The sequence below is a fragment of the Rana temporaria genome, chromosome 7 (assembly GCF_905171775.1).
Source record: "Rana temporaria chromosome 7, aRanTem1.1, whole genome shotgun sequence".
NCBI classification, from domain to species: domain Eukaryota; kingdom Metazoa; phylum Chordata; class Amphibia; order Anura; family Ranidae; genus Rana; species Rana temporaria.
Window position 1 is genome coordinate 19,235,412 of NC_053495.1, and position 6,015 is coordinate 19,241,426.

Here is a 6,015-nt window from a genome sequence, read left to right on the forward strand (position 1 = left end):
GGCGACTTGGCTTGGAAGGTGGGCTGGCGCCATCTGGTGGTGAGCCGCTGGTATTACAAGTTATTACCACCAGATGTGTGAGCTGGCGCCATCTGGTGGTGGCCGTTGGTATTACAAGTTAAGCATTACAAGTTAAACAGCAATTCTAATGTAATTTTTCACTATTTTGCACTGCCATCTTCTTCCCTCTAATTAGAACCCCCAAACATTATATATATTTTTTATCCTAACACCCTAGAGAATAAAATGGTGATAATTGCAATACTTTGTCACGCCATATTTGCGCAGCGGTCTAACAAGCGCACTTTTTTGGCAAAAAATTACACTTTTTTTAATTAAAAAATAAGACAACAGTAAAGTTATCCCCATTTTTTTTTTATATTCTGAAAGATAATGTTACACCGAGTAAATTCATACCCAACATGTCACGCTTCAAAATTGCGTCCGCTCGTGGAATGCCGACAAACTTTTACCCTTTAAAATCTTCATAGGCGACGTTTAAAAAAATCTACAGGTTGCATGTTTTGAATTACAGAGGAGGACTAGGGCTAGAATTATTGCTCTCGCTCTACCAATCGCGGCGATACCTCACATGTGTGGTTTGAACACCGTTTACATATGCGGGCGCTGCTCACGTATGTGTTCGCTTCTGCGCGCAAGCTCGTCGGGACGGGGTGCGTTTTCTGGCTCCTAACTTTTTTTAGCTGGCTCCTAGATTCCAAGCAAATTTGTCAAACCCTGACATAGGACATAACCATTTGGATGTAATCCCGGAAAAAAAATAAAAATGTTGATGTCACAACATACAGTATAAGATTTCCTATAATCTGTGCCCAGTCTTGCCAATCCAGCTCTGAGCAATCCTCTTATTGTTCAGTGAAATAAAACGGACTTGCAGAGAAAAACCTTAGTCCGTTCTTCCCCCTTGCTGTGAGTGACAGGTTATTTACATATCTCATGCAGTAGCCTGGAGACAGGCATTATTTTTTAATTCCCACCCCCACTCCTTTTCTAAAGTCATGTGGTTACTTTTCTGGATTTTGGACTGGATGTTGGTGATCATAGCAGAATTTACTGTAAGGAATACACAGGGGAAAAAGATGCATGCTGACAAGGGAAGTGAAGAGGAGGGCGGGGAGTCTACCGACATCACAACTCCACCCACCGAGCTCCAGACAACAGACCCACCCACAGAATCTGCAGTTTTTCAGTTCTTATAAACAGAGGGGAGACATTTGACAGGTAAGGATACATGCAGGAGGCATCTATATCCTTATAGATCAGCACTATGGCAGGAGATTAGAAAGGATGAGAGTGGGTTTACATCCACTTTAAAGCAAAAATGCATAGAAATATGCTACCACGTCAAACCCTGCAATGTACAAAGTGCAGGTGATTTGTTTTTTCTCCTACATCAAAAGTGGAATTACTCTAAGATCTTAGGGCCCTTTCACACAAAGCCTTCCTTCTGCAGAGCGGGCGGATGACAGGTCTGTGCCCGTTCAGTTTATGCGGAGCAGACATGGACAAACCCCACCCTGCAGCCGGGAGTAAGCACACTCCGTTGTCCGTTTACATCTGGCTGCCTCTAACCCGGTCCGCCCAAACAGAAGAGGACGCAGTCCTCCATTTTCTCTTTTTATTGTGCCCAGAGGTAGGTGGGTGAAACAGACAAAAAAAAGAAAAAGAAAAAAGGGGTGTCAGTTTACACTTGCCTGTCCATAAGAATGCATAGACCTTATGATCAGGTCGGCCTGAAAACTGACAGGGGACCCGATTGGATCCCCATTTGACCATTTCTGCTCCATTTATAAGGCGGATCTGGGCTTTCCATATAAAAAGGGACAAAGCAATGGTTCACTTTAGCGCTACTCCCACCTCAAGTACTGCCTTCCCCCGTCGGGATGGAAGGGACCCCTTCCCTTTGCCTCCCATGTGATCGTACAAGTGGTTGAAAATTGGACACTCAGGCGCTGACACATGGGGAGGGAGGAGAGTTGACACCCCCGTGTAAGCATCAAAATGCGACTTGCAGCCTACACTTCCTTTGTTCACACCCAATGGCCGAGGGCGTGAAGGTGGTAGGGGAGGGGTAAGCCAAGTGAACTACAGCTGTGCCCTACATGAGTAAAGCTAGCCTTAGATGGATTGAATCTCAGCCAATTCAGCAGGGGTGGCCCAGATCCATCTATTAGCAAGCACGTTGTACTGAAGTTGATCCAACTATTGACTTCAGTACAACCAGCCCGTCTGCTTTTGTTCCCATGTGATCACTGCCGACTGCTTTAGCTGCTAGCAGTGATCATTGCGTTCTGCTGGCAGGGAAGGCTCTCCACTGGCAGAACACAACAGCGCTGCAGGAGGGATTCCCCTCATTAAAAACTGACTGTATTGATGGGGGACATAAGCAATTTCCTTTCCTTGCACCCTTGGTGCAAGGAGAGAAAATTGCAAAATCTATGGTCTGCCCAATGCATAGGCTCATTTTATGGGCTTATGTCAAGTGGTTTGGGCTGGCGTCGATGAACAAATGCTTTCGGGTGCATTCCACTTGCACTTAAAGTGGAGTTCCACCCATAAATATAACATTACATCAGTAGTTTTAAAAAAATGTCATTAGTCCTTTACAAATTTTTTTTAGATGCCTTCAAAGTGTTGTTGCTAGGCAGAATAGTTAATCTTCCCACTTCCTGCACCTAGGTGCTTAATGCTTCCTAACCTACACCGCACAGACTCCTGGGAATGTAGTGGGTGTAACTTTCTAGGAGTCTGCATTCCCCAGTCTCAAAGAATCATGTGACATGGACAGCACAGGTGCTGAAACCTGATCTGACACTGCTTGTGCAGCACTGAGCATGTGCGAGATTTGCAAGGCTGAAATCCAGGAAGTCATACAGTCTGGCTTCATGATGCCCACACTTAAGATGGCCCCAGTCAATTTCTATTTTATAAAGTGTCTAAATGCTGTAACAACCTAACAAAACGGACCTTAGTTTATAGACTAACTTTACTAGAATACATTAAGCTTGTGTATTACAGGGGTATTTATATTTACAAAGTGAAATTGTGTCCGGAACTCCGCTTTAAGATCAGCTTGAGTCTAAGATCATTTATAACTTATAGTCAGGCGGTGCATTTGATCCGCCATTTACTGCCTTCATGTCAACATTTGACCTCCTAAGCTGCATCAACCTAAAGCAAGTTCTGATGCAAACAAAAGTCTAACGACAGTCGACCAAAAAGCAAAAATGATTATCCTCAACAACTGATCTTCCTGTCAGACTACCGTTAACCAAGACCGCATTGGTTGCTGAACCATGTGGTATTGCACAAGCCCAACAGCATATGGACAAGAGAAGGATAATCTTTGTTTTATTTTCTTCAGGCCACAAAAGGCGTTGAGGTGCGTACTAGAAAAAGGTGCTTATGAGTATGGAGGACAAGCAAAGGGTGGCATATTTCTAAAGTGCGGCATGTTGTGATTGGCTAGTGGTAGCACAATCGCTATGGGCCCACAGGCAAACTGAGCCCCAACGGTTAACTGTCTAAGGGTGCAACACTCTTAAATATGTACTTAGGAAAAGCAAACTCTGAAAATCAGTCAGAAGTATCATTTTCGAGCCAAGCCATACCTTCACATCTGGTTCCCGTCTACGGTTTGTAGGAAACCTAAATTGAACCTATACTCAGACTACGAAACAAAATGAACCTGTGCCCAGACAAAGCACTTTAGGCATTTACATATTCTGAACAAGCAGCTAATTCACTTTAAAAGAAGTCCTCATTCACCTCTGTAGCTATAGGCATTGTAGAGGTATTCATCTTCAAATTCACAACAGAGGCACAGAGTCTAAAATCTTAGCTTTTCTTACAGACAGGGAGTTTTGCTAAAAGGTGCAAGAAGAAGGTTTTTGTGTTTTTTTGTAAATAGTGGGACCGATTGATTAAACCACCAACAGCAATAGTAGGCCCCAGCATGGCCACTAATGTAAACACAAAAATTGCAGCTTGCATGTTCTACACCCCTCCTGACTTTTCTGGAAATACTCTGCACTAAGCCAGCATTTATAGAAAAGCAGTGTGGAGCTGCCAAGGCATAATGCTGCAGCGAACACTCCCGGATAGGAGGAGAGCAGTCACATGACCCCAATAGATCATGTGACAGGTTTCCTCCTCCTGGCAGGTATTTATTCCCCCATTCATTGGAAGAAATGGGCGTTTGCTTAATTCCTGGATCAAGGGAAGCGCAAATCGCATTTGTGACGCAGATAGTAGTTCACAACATGGTCACATCTAGGCTTCACCACCGCTTTATAAATGGACCCCCAACCACAGGTACTAGATGGAGGCTTCAGTGACTGTAAACTACCATTGTTCACAAAAAAAATAAAAAACACAACACACGACACACTAAATACACAAAACTATTGCATATACCAGAAAAATACATAATAGTGCAACATTCAACGTTCCAGACTCTTCCTCGCTGTCCTAGAGAACACTTGACACCCTAATAAACATATCTATTTAGTGTATGTGCACACGGGAGTCTCGCTTCAGAAATGTGCATGCTGCCACAACCAGTCCTTCTGGAAAAAAAAATAAAAAATAAATGCCCGGCTGTCGATCCTTGGACTGCAAGACTTTGTGCCACGACCTGCAGATCCTGTTTGCACACATGAACAATAGTGTTCTGTCATACCCAATTTAAAACTGCAACATACTGCAGTTTTAAAGCTCTGGATTTTGCCATTATATGGTATAATCAATATGCAAAGCAAAAAACCACAATAAATATGTCTTTCCATTCTGTTTTAGTCCCTCTTTTGTAATGCTTTTAATAAAAGGGTAATGAGCAAAAAGAAGGAGGACAAAAAAAAAGGAAACCATGAGCATTGTCTAGGACAAAGGTCTCCAAAACTGTGGCCCTTTGCTTGCCTTTATCCTGGCCCATGGGGCACCATTTCATCCGTTGACTCTAAAACCGAGGCATCATTCCCGACACCAACAACGAAGCAAGATTTCCTCCCACTGACATCAATGACTGGGCACAATTCCTCCCACTGACACCAACAATCAGGCAAAATTTCTCCCAATAAAACCAATTATGGGGCACAATTCCTCCCGCTGACTGGGCAATATTCCACCCACAATCAGGCATCATTTCTCCTAATGACACCAACAATGGGGCACCGCTTACTCCAACCAAGGCAAGGAATTTTCAATACCCACTTGTCATGCTCCAGCCCCTCTAAGGTCATTGTTTGTACAGAAGACAACAGGCACCAGGATATATAAAAAAAAGTGTGAATCACTCCAGCAAGGACACAGACAGCAATCACAACCAGACAGGGGTTCTACCTCACTCGATTAAAGCTCTAGTCCAGGCAACTAAAATGAATTGCTTGTATTGCCTAGGGGGAGGGGAGAAACCGTTTTACTACCGATTCTCTGCTCCCCCAGCAGATGGCGCTCCAGCGGTGGACTGTCCCTCGGCATCATCATGTCCAATGCAGGGCTTTGGACTTTATGACTTCAGGACCCTAGACCACTGGAGCGTGAGGGAGGAGAAGCTACAAGGACTGGTTTAGCTGCGGGGAGGACCAGAGGATTGAAAAAAAAGTACAATTATTTTTTTTCCCCCTAGACCAAAATGAGCAATTAACCCTCGCAGTGCAGACATAGTCCCCATTGTTTTAAGTTGCCCAGAATTTGGAAGGTAGAAGACAATTTTTGACTCTCCAGACGCTTTAACCCTACGTTCAGATAAACCCAATCCACAAAAAAAAAAAAAAAAAAAAGAAGACAAAAAATAGGCCACATTCTGAAAAAAATAAAAATAAAAAAACAACTATATCCTTTCCTAAGAAAAGCGGTAGGTCAAATGGCTTCACAAATGGCTCCAGGTCATCAGCTGTCCAATAGCTACAAGCCTTGTGGAGTCACGGCTTCAAGTTCACATTCCGCGTGCCACCAAGTTACTCCAGTCTGTGTTAATCAAATCCATTTTTTTTT